The sequence below is a fragment of the Microcebus murinus genome, chromosome 3, assembly GCF_040939455.1.
Source record: "Microcebus murinus isolate Inina chromosome 3, M.murinus_Inina_mat1.0, whole genome shotgun sequence".
NCBI lineage: Eukaryota > Metazoa > Chordata > Mammalia > Primates > Cheirogaleidae > Microcebus > Microcebus murinus.
The window spans coordinates 46109542-46127268 of NC_134106.1; positions in this window are offsets into that span (position 1 = coordinate 46109542).

Here is a 17727-nt window from a genome sequence, read left to right on the forward strand (position 1 = left end):
TTATCCAGGCTTCTTAAAGGGATATAACAGAGTATTGTTTCTTGGAAGGAGAAAAATTGTCATTATACAGCAACTATATGTAGATAAAGCAGTGATCAATTAGATGGATTAAATGTGATTTTAAAAAATAAGTCAAAGAGGGATGAAATTAATTTTTTAAAGAAGTAACTTTATTTTCATACTTACTGTTTCCATATGCTAGATCATTGTTTTTCATTTACACTAAGTGGGATACAAAATTGTAAGGCCCAAAGAAAAATTTTACAAAACTTTGATTTCTAGTTCATTCCACAAGGTATTTTTTGACCAGTGGAAAATACCATCGTTAATTCTCAAGGATTATCCTTCAACATTTCCCTTTATCACATTATTGTAGGTAGGAGAACTGATCAGCATTACAGTGGCAAAGAGGAATTCAGAACTGTGCTCTGCAATCACACTTCATTTAAAATTGTTCCATCCCCAAGATCTTCTTCCCTTAGTAAAGTTGGGATGGGGCAGTATCATATAGTAAGAGGCCACAGAGTCTAGAACAAAACCAGACCTGTATTTGAATCCTGGATATATGCTTATTATTGACCTCTGAATGCATTAGTTATTTTAATACATTTATGGAACAAATAAATGATTCTTACACTTTAGCATGTATCAGAATCACCTGAAAGGCATGTTAACACACATACTGTAGACACCACCACAGAGCTGCTGATTCAGTAGGTCTGCTGTTTGGCCCGAGAATTTGCATTTCTAGTAAGTACCCAGGTAATGATGGTGATGAGGCTGATCTGGGAACTGCACTTTGAGAACCACTAGGATAAATTATGTGCAGTAAGTTAGATTCAGATGGTAGGTTGTGAATAGCTAGTTAACTATTTGATGTCAGAGTTTCTATATCTATAAATGGGAAGAATAATGGGAAAAAACTTGGAAGGTTTTCTATAAGGATTAGAGTTATTGTATAGATGTACCTGGCACTTAGTGGGCAGTCAATAAATAGTAGATATTATTCTCTAGAGTCATATAGCCTTGGATTCAAGTTCAAGCTCTGTTGATTGCCAATTGAGTGATTTATTGTGCACTCCTTAACCTCTCAAAATGTCATTTATTTTGTTTCAATTTCATTTATTTCTGCTCTGATCTTTATTATTTCCTTTCTTCTACTAATTTAGGTTTGGATTATTCTTGTTTTTCTAGTTCTTTGAGATGCATCATTAGGTTGTTTATTTGAATCTTTTCTACTTTTTTGATGTAGGTACTTACTATTATAAACTTTCTTCTTATTACCGCTTTTGCTGTATCACATAGGTTTTGATATTTTTCATTTTCATTTGTTTTGAGAAATTTTTTAATTTCCTTCTTAATCTCTTCGTTGACCCACTGGTCAAGAGAACAGTGTTTAATTACCATGTGTTTGTATAGTTTCCAATGTTCCTCTTGTTATTGACTTCTAGTTTTATTCCATTATGATCAGAGAAATACTTGGTATGATTTCAATTTTTTTGAGTTTTCTGAGGCTTGTTTTGTGGCCTGACATATGTTCTATCCCTGAGAATGATCCATTAGCTAAGGAGAAGAATGTGTATTGTGCAGCTGTTGGACAAAAGGTTCTATAAATATATATCAGTCCATTTGGTAAATAGTGCAGGTTAAGTACAATGTTTCTTTGTTGATTTTCTGTCTGGATGATCCGTTTACTGCTGAAAGTGGAGTGTTTTTAAATTTTTTTGTTGTTTACATCCATATCTTTTAATATTTTCTATCAAAAAGTTGTTGTAGTTATTTTTGCTAAGTTTGTCTTTTAGTCTTCCTACTCAAGATATAAATAGTTTATACACTGTGACTACAGCAATAGAATATTCTGTGTTTGTGTACTTATTGTTACCAGTTAGTTATATACCTTCAGTTGGTTTCTTATTGTTCATTAATGTCGTTTCCTTTCAGACTGAAGAACATCTTTCAGCATTTCTTGTAGGACAGGTCTGATGACAGGTCAGCTTTTGTTTGTCTTGGAAATAATATTCTAAGGTTAAGGTTTTTTCCTTCAGCACTTTGAATATGCCATGCCACTCTCTCCTGGCCTGTAAGGTTTCCATTGAGAAGCCAGATGTATTGAAGCTCCTTTATATCTTTTTTTTTTTTTCTTTTTTCTTGCTTCCCTTAGAAACTTTTTTTTTATATCTGTGATCTTCGGGAGCTTGATTATTAAATGCTTAGAGATAGTCTCATTTGGATTAAATCCGCTTGGTATTCTATAACCTTCTTGTAAATGAATATTGATATCTTTCTCTAGGTTTGGAAAATTCTCTGTTATTATTTCTTTGAATAAACTTTCTACCCTAATCTCTCATTCTACCGCCTCTTTAAAGCCAATAACTCTTAGATTTGTCCTCTTGAGGCTATTTTCTAGATTTTGTAGGTGTGCTTGATTCTTTTTTATTCTTTTTTCTCTTCTGTGTATTTTCAAATAGGCTGTCTTCAAGCTCACTAATTCCTTCTTCTGCTTGGTCAATTCTGCTGTTGAGAGACTCTGATGCATTTCTCAGTTTGTCAATTGTATTCTTAAGATCCAGAAATTCTGCTGGATTAAAAAAAATTATTTCAATCTCTTTGTTAAATTTCTGATAGGCTTCTGAATTCCTTCTCTGTGTTATCTTGAAGTACATTGAGCTTCTTCTTCTTGACAGCTATTTTGAATTCTTTTTCTGAAAGGCCACAAATCTCCATCACTCTAGGATTGGTCACTGGTAATTTATTTAGTTTGTTTGTTGAGATCATGTTTTTCTGGGTATTCTTGATGTTTGTGGATGTTTATCAATGTCTGGGCATTGAAGAGTTAGATATTTATTTTAATCTTCACAGTCTGGGCTTGTTTCAACCCATCCTTCTTGGGAAGGCTTTCCAGGTATTCTAAGGGAATTGAGTGTTGTGATCTAAACCTCTGATCACCATAGCCATATTCAGCACTGAGGGTGACCCACGCCCAGTAATGCTGTGATTCTTGCAGACTCCTGGTGGTACTGCCCTGATGGACTTAGGTACGTTTTGGGAAAACTCCCTGGATTACCAGGCAAAGTCTCTCACTCTCTTCCCTCACTCTCATTCTCAGCTGGGCTGCTAGAGTTGGGGGAGAAGTGATATGGGTTACCCCCCAGTGGCCACCAGCACCAGGTCACCCTTAAAGCCAGCCCAGTCTCACTCAAAGCCAGTGGAGCCTGTTGCCTGGATACCTCTGATGTTTATTCAAAGCCCAAGAGCTCTTTAGTCTGCAGGTGGTGGATTCTACCATGACTGTGTTCTTCCCTTCAAGGCAGCATGGTACCTTCTGGCCTCAGGTGAGTCCAGAAATGCCTTCCAGCAACTAAAGCATGGACTCAGGGCCTTCAGGAGTCTGCAAGGTACTTTATTTTACTGTGGCTGAGCTACTACCCAAGTTGCAAAACAAAGTCCTCTGAACTTTACCCTTTCCTTTCCCCAAGTGGAAGAAGACTCCCTGAGCCACACTGCCTGTAGTTTGGGGGGTGACACAGACAATGGCTTGGCTGCCAACATTGGTATCACATTAGGTCACGTTCATCCGAAGTCCACTGGCTCCGAGCCAACATAGCTGAATGACTTGCCCAAGGACTGCAGACTTCGTGGCCTGACTATCTTACGAATTTAGTCCAATTTCCAGGCTGCTTTTTGGCAGCTGGTGGTAGGGCTATTGCGAACAAGGGTTTCAGGGCAGAGGATTTCTCTCTGTCCAGGCTGGTCTAAATGCTGTCTCTGTGGATACTGGCAGAATTCTGCCCAGTGCTGTGTTCCCCCACAGTCACTTCTCTCTCCCTCCCCTGGGCACACAGGTTCTCTCTGCACGTGGCGTGCTGGTGTGACACTGCTGGGGGCTGGAGGTGCGTGGCGTAGGCAAAGCAAGGCTGCGTTTTCTGCCCTCTTCAGTGCCTCTTTCCTTGACATAATGTTAAAACCAGGTACTTTGATCACTCACTTGATTTTTGGTTCTTCTGAAGCTGCTTGCTTGCTTGTTGAATTTGTTGTTTGTGTGAAGGGATGATTGCTAGAGGTTTCTATTTGGCCATCTTTCTCTGCCCCCTCTGAAACATTATTTATTTGTAAAGTAAACTGGACTTCGAACTGAATTGTGTCCTCCCCAAATTCGTATGTGCAAGCTCTAACCCTCATTGCCATGGTATTTGGAAATGGGGCCTTTGCCCCCATTTCCAATAATTAGGGGATAATTAGGGTTAGATGAAGTCATGAGGATGAGGCCGTCATGATGGGGTTAGTGCTATTATAAGAAGAGACACCTGAGAGCTTCACACCTTCACACCTTCATCACAGCTAGTTTAGGCCATTTAACCCACTGTCACATGCATCACGTCCAATTTTCAATTCATAAATAATCCTTCCCCTCCCTTCCTCCAAAAACATCCACCCCAGGCTAATTACAGAAGAAGAAAACTGAACATGAGCACCAGCCAGAAAAGATACACACCTTCCCCCTGCCACACCATGTGAGGATACAGTGACAAGGTGGCTTATCTGCAAGCCAGGAAGAGGACCCTCACCAGGAACCAAATCAGCTGGCACCTTGATCTCACTTTCCAGCTTCCAGAACCGTGAGAAATAAATTCCTGTTGTTTAAGCCACCCAATTTTATGGTATTTGTTATGGCAGACTAATACAGTGGAGATAATCCCTGCCCTATAAATTATGGATATAATGCGATGCTGTGTGTGTAGCATTTACTGGCTACCTGTTGTAGGAGTGTTAGCATCATTACTTAAAAGAACAGTCATCACTGTCCTTTCTTCCAGTTCTTTTGCAGCATTTCTCCTCATGTTCACTTTGCTAAGAACCCCCTAAATCTGATGGTCAACTTATCGTGAGGCACGTGCATGAGATAAGTAGTGAGAGCTAATTCAAGTCACTGCCTTTCAACTTTGTTGCTACAGATTAATTTCTGTCCCAGCAGCTCATCTTTGGACCAGCACATAATTTATCTATGAACAAAAATGGCGTCAAACCTCTTTCTGTGTTCAGCCTGTCCCAGAGAGTAAGCCATCTTGTGTGGCTCATGTTCTGGTGACATTCTTTTTTTCAGAGCACACTGGTCAGTTGTCTCCTGGGTGGTATCCTGCACATGTGCTTCTCATTAAAGCAGCAACTGAAGAGTGGCAACTGTGAATCTTTTCTGGCTGGTGCTCATGTTCAGTTTTCTTCTTCTGTAATTAGCCTGGGGTGGATGTTTTTGGAGGAAGGGAGGGGAAGGATTATTTATGAATTGAAAATTGGACGTGATGCATGTGACAGTGGGTTAAATGGCCTAAACTAGCTGTGATGAAAATTTCTCCTGGTTTCTCCCCTACACTGAGATTTCCTCATTTATAAGTAGATTCTTCAAGGCCTTATTGTCAAGCATCTAATTTTGTTTTAAAACTCATGTTAAAATATTGAAGACTTGATTGAAGTTTTAAAATTAAAAAAAAAAAAACAAATGAAGTCAAATGCCTCTGATTACTTTAGGAACAATATTTTGCCATGGTGATTAGCATTACTGGGACATTATTGGAATGCCCTCAATATGAGTACACGAGCTGTCGAGGGGTCACTGTTAATAGTTTTTATTTTACTTGTAAAAAGGGCATTATGTACAACTACTCTGGAAAAAAGTTGGCAATTTCTTATAAAGTTAAACATGTGTACCATGTGACCCAGCAATCCCACCTCTAGATATTTACCCAAGAGAAATGAAATGTTACATTCACAATAAAACTTCTACAGAAATGTTCATAGCAGCTCTATTCATAATTGCTAAAAAGTGGAAATAACTCAAATGTCCCTCAGTGAGTGAGCAGATGAGCAAACTGTGGTGCATCCACATAAGGGAGTACTACTTAGTCATGAAAAGGAACATACTATTGAGCCATGCAGCAACTTGGATGAGTGAAAAGTTTCATGACAAAGGCTGTATGACAGTCTTGAAAAGATAAAACCATACTGATAGACAACAGAACAGTCATTTGCCAGTGCTTAAAATAACTTACAGGTACTATAAAGTAGTAGCAACAGCAATTTGGGGGGTGATAGAATTTTCTGTACCCTGATTTCAGTGGTCGTTGTATGAGTCTACACATGCAGTAAAATTAATAGAACTGCACACCCCAAGAAGTCGATTTTACTGTTAATTTAAAAAATAATTTAAAAAATATTGGTTTCAGGGAGTATAGGGAAAGACATTATGTCTCTTTTAGGAGTTTAATGGTTGTCCCAGCGTGGTAGGCAGTAAAGTTTTAATGTGTGTTGAGTTGAATCTATTATGGAATTTCTCTACAGATAGGAAATATGAGGAAGAGATTTAGTTTTGATCCTTGTGCCTAATGAAGGGATGGAGAAAAGATGGGTTCAATTTTACCCCCGGTTTTATTAATATATACAACAACCAAAAATCATAGGACAATATAATGAGTTAATAATACTCATAAATTGCTTTTTGAAATCTCTAATTCTCATCACTTATTAACTTTTTGATCTCCACTGCATTTCAAAAATGAATTGCATCTGGATTCTGAGTCTGAGATGCCCGAGATGGGAAGTGGTTGGGTCAGAAGTGGGAGTTCACCTTCCTTTATACAGCACATCAGCTATTCATATCCTACCATCTGAAACTAATTTGTTGTACGTAATTTATTCCATAAAGTCGCTGGAATAAACAATGCATGCAAAGCTCCTCAGATGTGTATTCAGCAGGGACTTGCTTGGCTGTGTGTGATTTCAGCTCTCTCAGCGCTTTCAGATGTACCATCCAGCACTTGGGATGTCATGCGGGTTCTCCAAGGGCCTATTATTTATAAACTAGGGTACTTGTGTGGGTGGTTTGCTATCTATGATTGATACGAGATGGGCCATGCTCCCCATTCCCAAATTGTTCCTACACCCAGTTCAGTGAGTTAGTAATGGGGAACAGACATGCCCACTCTGAGCCTCTGGTCCACATAAGCCCAACAGGATTGGGAGTGTTTGGTCAAACGTGTGAGAAGTTACAACATTATGTTTTGTCATTTGCCTCCTGGGAAATGAAAGGCACCTCAGATGGTACATTTTCCACTGTGGCAGTTTGTTGCTAGGTGTGGCCCAACTTCACTTCTACGATGTGAATCCTAAAGCATTTTATAAAGTTCTTCAAATCCTTAATGCCAGGAGCTTTGCTGGGTGATGGCACTATATGGAGGAATAAGACAGAGACCTCGCAAATTTCTTCAGTTCTTACAACACAGTTTTCCCAAATTGCACATTTGCCTCTTTTAAAGAGGGGCTATATAATAGGGCCACTTCTAGTGTTCTTTCTCTCAAAAATCCACATTTTTATTTTGTTCCCATAATTAAATCAAAGCAAAAGGCCTAAAGATTTCCCTTCTGAATGCTATACCATCATTATCACTTTAAAATAGAAAGTACAAATAATCACAGAATATTTTAGAATGCTCTAACAAGAACTCTACAACTATACTCATGAGTTTCTCCTTGTAGTAAAAGAATTATCTCTTCTGCAGGAAGTTCTGGCTCACACTTGAAATTTGGTACCTAGTTTTCTCTTGCCTTATTGTCTTTGGAGGCCAGTCGTCATTATGTTATTCAGAAATATTTTTGGAGTTTCTTCTCTATACCAGGCACTGTTCTAGGTACTGAAGAAATAAGACAAAGTCACAGGCTTCATGGAGTTGGGGAAGAAAGGTGCTAGATGAGGAAATAAAAAATAATGTCAGAGTGTGTGAAATGCTGGAAAGGAATAAAACATGCAATAAGAGAGTGATTGTAGGGGTAGGGAGGGTACATTAATGCAGACAACAGGTGGTCATAGAAGACCACTTTAAAGAGGCCATGTTTGAGCTGAGACCAGAAATGAGAAGGCAGCTATGCAAAGACTGGGGAAAGAATGTTATAGAGGAGGAGGAGGCTGTTTATCCATCAGGCATTACTGGCACTTTTCCTGCTTGAAGGGTGGAGGTGGGAATTACCTCTTTTATTCTTTTACCTACTAATCCACTTAAGGAATAGTTCCCTTTCCTTAAAGCCTTGGGCTGGGTGGGGGGGCAGGTTTAGGTCCTAGTGTCAAGAGAGGATGACTTTTACCAGGGAACATAAATAATAATTCTGTTAAATTGGGGGCTGCTGCAATCTTTGCTTCTGTAGCTGGTCATAGGCCATGATAATCATGACATCAAATCTATATTCCACCTATTCCATGTTCCTTTACTCTATGCCAGATCCTTGGCTGGTGGGGCAAATCAAACCTTTATGGCTACAGGATACAAGTTCTTAGTGGTCTTGCCTTTATTGGATCACCATGATTTCTCACTGATCAATGTTTCTGGGAATGGGAGTCCTGAGCTGGGTCCCATTCCATGCCCTGGATCCCAGACATGGTCTTCCTTGCCCTTACTGTGTCACAGCAACCCAATTTCCCCTTGGTAATTGAAGTCAACTGCCTTGGCCAGCACAGTGAAGTTCTTGTTGGCTGGTGGTATGAGGAGCCCCAAGGAATCTCGGTTCCCAATTTAACAGAACTATGTTTGGATGTTAGTTGTTACCTTTCTTTCTCTTATTCTGTTACCTCATTTGCAGGACACTAGTGGTGACTAACTTTACAATTTAGGTTTGAGGAGGGTGTGTAACTGAACCGACATCACACCCAGGGGCAATACAATGATTGTAAGACTTCCTGTCTCCCCTGTGTTGGGATTATGAGTTTTCGTCCAGATACAGCACAGGTGAGGATGCTGAGGGACAAAAGTGATGAACTGTACTGGGCACTCTCCCCTCCATTTACCCTCTCACCATGTTGTTCTGTGCATCAGTAAGCTCACCTCTCAGACTATATCATCTGTTTTTTGTTTTTTTTTTTTTCCTTTTGGCTTCCAGGTGAGTTTGACCAGTAGGAAGTAATGGCTAGAGTTCAGAGGGACGGAAGAGACAAGAGGTTAAAGTGCTTATTCCTGCCCCCTACACTTCAGAGGCTGTGATGTGGTCATGGCTTCCTCCCCCCACTAAATAGCATACACATCTCCCATCAGTGACCTCTTCTCATGACTCCAATTCTGGTAAACACTCTCCCTCCTTTTGTTCCTGCAGGATTAGGGGTGGTGATGGCTTTCTACTATTACTACCGTTAGAAGTCCTTGGACCCTTCAAAGTTTTTGGATCCTTTAACCTTGCCTACACCTTTGTAAAGTCTCTTTAATTACTCTTTGTAGTGAGTTATCAGGTTCCTGCTGGGAGCTTGACTAATACAGGGAGGAAATTGGATGGCATGAAATTGGGAAGAGTAGATATTAATTAAAACATGCAAGGCCATGTAGGCAGCAACAAACTGCTCTTATTTTATTATAAATTTACTGAGAAGTTGAAAATTTTCAGCAGGGGAATATCATCCCCCATCCCTATTTTTAAAGATTGCTCTGCTGTCTAGGAAGACAATAGATTTGAAAAACACACATGCACACACACAAACCAGTGGTAATAAAAATAATAATTACTATAACTAATGGCTAACATTTGCATGCTTATTTTATCCCCAGATACTGCTTTATGCATTTAAATGTATATTCTTCTGTAATCTTCAGAACCTTTCCATGAGGTTATTATTTCCATATTGGAGAAGGAAAAGCTGAGGTACAGAAGTCAAGCCACTTTTTCAATGACCCCATTCATTGCTGATTCAGAAAATACACAGCCTTATGGAGAACTGTATCCCAACCCTGCAGGGCATGGCCACCTGGCTGGCAGTGTAACTGTCTTTAAAAGGCCATTCCACCCTGTATCAAGCCAGCTAATTCAGACTGGTGGTGAACTTGGTAAGACCAGTGAATTTGGTGAGCATAGGCCCACTGCCACACTTCATTTGCTATGAAGTGGGTTCCTTGATCAGAAGCAATGCTGTGTGGATTACCATGATGGTGGATAAGGCATTCTGTTAGTCTGTGGGTGGTAGTTTTGGCAGAAGCAGTGCATGCAGGAAAGGCAAATCCACATCTAGAGTAAGTATATATTGCAGTAGGGAAAAAACACTGCCTCTTCCATGAAGGAAGGGGTTCAATGTAATCAACCTGCCGCCAGGTAGCTGGCTGATCAACTGATAATTGGCGTCATATCAGGGACTCAGTGTAGAACTCTGTTGCTGACAGATTGGGCACTCCACACTGGCCATATTTAGGTTACCCTTGGTAATTGGAAAATTGTGTTGCTGAGCCTGTGTATAACTTCCCTCCCTGCCACCATGGCCACTTTGTTCATGAGTCTATTTGGCAATGACAGGAGTGGCTGGGGAAGGAGGCTGACTGGTATACACAGAACAGGTTATCTTACCCACTTGATAATTAAAACTCTCCTCTGCTGAGGCACCCTTTGGTGAGCATTCACATGGGACACAAATATTCTCACATTTTTTTTTTTTTGCCCATTTAGAGAGATGTATCCACATACTTATTCCACAAATTTCTTTGTTTCCAATTTTCCAATCACATTCCTTCCAAGTCCCTAAACATCCAGCCAAACCATTAGCCACAGTCATTAATTGGCATATAACAACACTTATGGCCATTTCTCCTACCAAATAAAGTGCAAAACCAGGTGTTTGCCCACTGGGACAATTTTCCTTCACCATTGTCCTTCAGGGATATCCCAGAAAAGGGCCTTCAGTAAATGGGTGGAAATAACATGCTCAAATGAGGAATACATTGCCTCCAATTCCAAAGAGGCCCACAGCATTGTGCCTCTCTCTTGGTTGTAGGAGGGGCCAAATGCAACAACTTGTCTTCACTTTAGAAAGAATATCTCAACATGCCCCCCAACATTGGACTGCTAGAAATTTCACTGACATAAAGGATCCCTGAATTTTTGTCAGATTTATTTTTTACCCTCTGACATGCAAATGTCTTACCAGTAAGCATAGAGTAGTTGCTGGTTCTTGCTTACTAGGCCCAATCAGCATAATGTCATCAACATAATGGATGAGTGTGATATCTCAAGGAAGGGAAAGGTGTTCAAGATCCCTGCAAACTAAGTTATGACATAGAGCCAAAGAGTTGATATACCTCAGAGGTCAGACAGTGAAAGTGTATTGCTAGCCATGCCAGCTGAAAGACAACTGCTTCTGGTGTTTTTACTAATGGGCATTGAGAAAAAAAGTGTTTGACAGACCAGTAGCTGCATACCAGTACCAGGGAATATATTAATTTGATCAAGCAAAAAACCAAACCTGATATAGCAGTTACAACTAGAATCATCACCTGGTCAAGTTTATGATAATCCTCTCTCATTCTCCAAGGTCCATTGGCCTCCTGCATAGACCAAGGAGGAGAACCGAATGGTAATGTTCTGGGAATCACCACTTTTGTATCTTTCAAGTCCTCGATGGTGTCTCTGGCATCCCTCCAGGGATGTGGTGTTGCTTTTGGTTTACTATTTTCCTAGGTGGAGGCAGTTCTAGTGACTTAAACTTGGCCTTTTCTACCTTAATAGCCCTTGCACCACAGGTCAGGGAACCAATGTGGGGATTTGGCCAGCTGCTAGTATATCTATTCCAATTCTGTAGTCTGGAACTGGGGAAATAATCACAGGATGGCTTTGGGGACCCACTGGACCCTCTGTGAGATGGACCTTAGCTAAAACTCTATTGATCACCTGACCTCCATAAGCCCCTACTCTGACTGGTGAGCTATAGTGACTTTTTGGGTCTTCTGGAATTAATATCAGTTCAGAGCCAGTATCTGGTAGTCCCCAAAAAGGTCGGATTATTTCCTTTTACCCAGTGCGTGGTTACCTTTGTAAAAGACCGTAGATCCCTTTAGGCTAGGCTGAGAGAAAGACGAACAGTACAAATGTATGAAAGTGTACCAGGGGTTTGGATCATAATCCCCAAAGAAACAATCCTGAATGCCGTAATCCCAATGTTGAAATCCTGAAAGAACGATCAAATGCTCTGATGTCTAAAATCTCTAATGTCTAAAATCCCGAAAATTACAATAACAGTATAGTTGCATGATGTTAAGTGAAACTTTTACCTTGTTATTGTCTTTATTTGGAAATTGAGTATTGGTTTGAAAAGATATATATGGGTGCCAGTTGACAAGGGGTGAATTTGTGGACTTAATTTTAGGTGTCAACTTGTCTGGATTAAAGAATGCCTAGTAAATGAACAGTAATGCCTGGTACCAGAATGCCTGGTAAAGCATTATTTGGGGTGTGTCTGTGAGGGTGTTTCCAGAGGAGATTAGTGTGTGAGTCTGAGAAGACTAGGTGGGGTAGATCTGCCCTCATCATTGATGGGCACCATCCAGTTGGATAGGAGCCCAGAGAGAACAAATACAGAAAGTGATTTAATCTCTGAGAGCTGGGATAGACTTTTCTTCTGTTATCATGGACTCCAGGACTTACAGAACTCCAAGCTCACTGACTTTTGGACTCTGGAACTTACATCAATGGCCTCCAGGGTCCTGGGGCTTTCAGCTTTGGACTGAGGGCCACACCATCAGCTTCCCTGGTTCTCAACATAAAAATGATGAAACTTCTTCAATAAATAAAAGAAGTCCTTTTTGTACATCTGCATTTATGAAAAATAAAATTTCTCAAGATCTCAGCTCTTGGGGTGACTGCCTATGCAGTAGTGACCCATTGTAGTTTTTGATCAACCTTGTCAAAAGTCTTAGGTTGTCCATTACAATATTTCAGATGACTGCAGTTATAAAGCTGAGTGCACACAATTACCAACCATAAATGATATGTATTCATTCATTTTGCTTTTGAACCTAATTTATTATGAATACAGTTTGTCTGCTCATAAATGTTATATCTGTGTGACTATTGATAGTATATCTGTTTATGTTTGCAAAAATATGTATACTATTATTGCCTATTTTATTGTGTAAATTGGCCTATAAAGTGTTCTGTCATATTTTTATGTTTCTTAAATCCCATTTTTAAATGTAAATAAATGTTTTTTAAAGGATTTTTTACAAAATTATATCTTTGGAATTTTGATCTTTTGAGATTTCAACCTTTGGGACTATGGCATTTGGGACTATGGCATTTGGGTCTTTTAGGATGATGACTGATTCTCTGTACCTGGGTTCTTCCTCAAGGTGTCCTGGCCTCCCCTTTATTCATGGGGTTCTGGGTCTATAAACTGGCCCAAGTCTGGGAATTGACTGAGTGAACGTGACTCTGTTTCTGTGATTCAAGTTACACTTTTGTTCACTTGACCTAGGACTTCTCTGATTATATAGATCAAGTAAGAAAGTAGTAGGCTTCCTATAACTTCGTGAACACCACCATCAACTAGCCAATACCATAGGTTTATACGAGTCAGACTATTTTGATTGCTGTTATGACTCTGCTGTCCATTCTGGTAACCATGCCATGGTGGTTGAAAGCTGACACTTGGCCCCTCCTATCTCAGAATCTAATTATTCCCCTTGCATATAGGTTTCCCAATTTAGTGACTGCAGTTCCCACTGTGAGGTCTGGCCTACATAAAAAAGTGGTCATGGAGCTCTTCCAGGATGCTGGGGGTCTGGAGCTCAGAGAATAGTCAGTTCTAGAAATATAGTTTTTATTCATTAGCATATAGATAGTAAAGATATGAGACTCAATACTCAATCTCCCTTTTCTCCTAGAAGAGGCTATAGACAGAGAAAAGATCTGAGGACCTAATTAGGAAGGTTCTAAACTTTAATATTCAGGTATGCACTATTGCTCTGAAAGGAGAATTAAAATGATGATTTCCAGTACAAACCATTTCTCATTGTCCCACACATTATTTAAAAAATGACAAAGAGCCCACTATATGCCAAGAAATGGTCTAGGTGCTAGGGATACCACAGAGAACACTATACAGTCTCAGCCCTCAGGGACGTACATTTTGGTGGGGATGACAGACCATGAAAACCCCAAACAAATATACAACCAAATGTCAAGTAGTGACAGGTACTATGAAGAAAAATAAAGCCAGGTGATAGAGAGTTACAGAGAGTGGATTGGAGGTACTATTATAAATGGGGTAATTGGGAAGGTGTTTCTGAAAAAGCGTAGGTACATGAAATGAGAACTGTCTATGTGAATGTCTAGAGAATGTAGCAGAGTTAGGTATGGCAGGCAGGGAAGATTTGAAAGAAATGGGATTGAAAGAAAAGCTTGGGGTCTGATTTTGAGGGGGCTGGAGAAAGGGAAGACTAGAGAGGTGGGAGGAAAGGAGGAGGAGAAAATATATAAATAAACCAAATCAGCTGGAGCTTTTATAGCTGGTAAGGGTTATAAAATGGAAATTGAGAGGCTCGGAAACAACTGTGGGCATTAAGAACAAGAGAGAAGATTCCTAGAAGTAATTGCTGAAGGTTATGAATTGTTTTTCATTTAATGCTTTTTGTCAGCTATAAATAGAAATGGGGATTATTTTTTAAGTTACTTATGGCCATTGGCCTATTTCTTGTAAATTCAATGTTCCACTAGAACTGGGTCATATGGTTTATATTTGGATTATATTTAAATTTAATAAATATTAAATTTATGTCTCACATTACCTGTGGGAAAGATTATTCAGAGATCCTGCATGGTAGCCTTTTCTCCCTTCAGGGAACATATTCAGCTGAATCTATGAGAATATATATAGCATATGTATGATATATAATGTGAAAGTTTGTCAGAATCAAAATGGAGTCAGTTGTGTTTAAAAAGTCAAACATAGAAACCCTGACAAATAGAGCCACACAAGGCTCTAAAGTGAGGTTTCGCATGCATAAATGTCTGATAACAAAAACTATCATAAAAGACTTCAAAAACCATAATTTTACACAAAGGCCATCACAATCTTACACAAAAAATACTTCTGTGAGGACATCTGCCCAGCACTACCTGTACACCTCAAACTGATATCACCTTTGTTATTGATTCTTATAGTCTAGGGTGATTAACTAACTCAAAACAGTTATGTTAGCCTCCTCATTTTTCCTTTAAAAACCTTTCTCTTCCTTTACTTTGCTGAATATGCACCTAGTTTACTATGGAACATGTATTCCTGTTGCGATGCCCTATTCTTGAATAAATATCATTTTCTTTTAGGGAGCCTTTCTCTGTTTGCTTTTTAGGTTGACATAAATGTTATCCAGAAATGGGGTCTAAAAAAGGATCACTATAAGAAGAAATTGGTGATTCTTGGAACTGCTGTGCAGTACTTACTTGAAGCTTTGACAGTTCACCGTTTCTGCCCTGGTGAGTCTTCTCTCAGGCTGTGTCTCCTGCTATTTGGTAGAAACTCTTGACTTTATTCAAGATTTGGTTTTGTTATAAGGCCACCTTAAAATAAAGAACCTTATATTCCTCTGGGATGATAAAATACTTTTTGTCTTTTCTGCCAAGTCCTCTTTGGTATAAAAGACATGTGTTCTGGTTTGAGTGCTCTGGTTTCTATAGATTTTACATTCTGTCTGTGAGGCATGTCTCTTCTGGTGAATTTACTTTTGGTCCTTTCTATGTGCCTAATTTAATATTTCATTTGATCTGCATACCTGGGTTAAAATTTTGTGAACACTTGATTTCATATTGGTTTCATATTGGTTTGGTTCATATTTACATGTCTGTAAATAATTTGGTTCTTTTCCCTTGTTTATTTCTAAAAATATTCCAGGAGCAAAAATAAACCTTCTAAATGGTGGTTACAGGATGGTTGATTAAAAACCACTAGGCAATTGCTACCATATAAAACACTAAATTCCTAATATTCTCTGACAGAATTTATAGGATTTTTTCTTTTGCTCTCAAGACATTAATAAGCAACAGAATGAGATTCTTCAACATTAAGGCATACTAGTTTTTTCTGGAACTCCAGCCAGCTATAATGTGGCCCCATTTGGGGGAACATTTTAAAACTAATGGGCAAATTACATCAGGAAAAATTCAGGGTTCAGATGGTCATTATTTGGACTCTTTTAAAAAAATCCTGCAACTATAGAGTTAACATGTAGAGCCTTCTAAATTCTGTATCATTATTTTTCTTTCTGCCTACTTGGAATCTGCTGACTTTTCTTCCTACAGGTGTTGAGATAAAACTCATTACTATGGCATTCCAGTCAAGCCAAAAAAAATCTAAAGGGCTTTCAAATTAATGGCTTCACAAATTACAACATGTTCATGGTAATCAATTACCTAGGCCCAAGAGTGATTCCTTTTAATGTAAATTTAGGTTTGCCCGATCACTCTTTGCTTAGGGTAATGAAAGAGTTAATTGAAGGAGTGGTAGTCTAAAAGAAAAAAGAACTAGATAAATGTTTATAAAAGTTAGGCTCTCAGATCAAACAGGTCAATGTCTTGAGCTCAGAGTGCTATGGTTTGGATATGGTTTGTTTGTCCCCACCAAATCTCATGTAAAAATTTGATCCCCGGTGTGGTGGTATTGGAAGATGGGGCCTAGTGAGAGGTGTTTCTGTCATGGGGGTAGGTCCTTCATGACAACATTGTGTCTACATGGTAAAATATGGCAAGAGTTTGCCAGAAATCCCTTTAAAAACGCAAAACAGACTAGGACATAGAGCAATAATATAAAATAACTCTCTCTGGCATAAAAATTGCTTTGTTTGCTATGCAGGGGCCAAAAAGAACCCCTATCTACCCAAAACAAACCCCAAATGCTAAAATGCTTCCCCACCCATATTGACTAGTCAAGCAAACCAGACTGTCAAGCAAACGATAGATTTGTTACTAAAAATTCAAGGCCACTTGGATATTTTGTTTTTCTTATACAATTTTGCCAATTCTAACTAAAATGTAAATGTTGAAAATTTAATCCTAAACTCATTTGAAACTGAAAAAAGGTTTTTTTAAAAAATGAAATGATGTGGAAACTGCTTGTCTTAGTCTATTTGTGTGGCTGTGAAGGAATATCTGAGGCTGGGTAACTTATAAAGAAAGGAAGTTTGTTTATGTAGCTCTTTGTTCTGTAGGCTGTACAAGAAGTGTACTGCCTGCATCTGCTCAGCTTCTGGTGAGGGCTTTTGTACTGCACCAAAACATAGCGGAGAAGGTCAAAGGGGATGTGGGTACATGTGAAGAGAGAAAACTTGAGGGATGTCCTTCCTGGCTTAAGAACAACCTACTGTCATGGGAACAAATTTATTCCCTCAACTACCAATCCAGTCTCACAAGAGCAAGAATTTGCTACCATTAGAATGGCACCAATCTGTTCACGGGGGATGTGCACCCGTGATCCAAACTCCTCCTACTAGGCCCCACCTCCCTACACTGCCACAGCGGGGATCAAATTTCAACATGAGATTTGGTGGAGACAAACAAATCATATCGAAAGGATAGCATTCCGCCCCTGGGAGGCTGCTGGTACAAGTCCCAGAGTCCAAAGGCCAAAGAACTTTTAAGTCTGATGTCCAAGGGCAGGAGGAGAAAAAGGCCTCCTGCTCCAGAAGAGAAAGAGAGAGTGCAGGAAAAGAAAGCCCAGGAAGCTGCCTGCTTTGTTCTAGCCATGGCCCCAGCTGATGCCCACCCACAGTGAGGCTGGTCTTCTTCTCTTAGTCCACTGACTCCGGCATCCTTCTTCTCTGGAAACATCCTCATAGACACAACCAGAAACAATGCATCACTAGCCATCTAGGCATCCTTCATTGCAGTCAAGTTGACACCTAATATTAGCCATTATACTGCTTTACCCAAAGTTTTGGTCCATAGCCT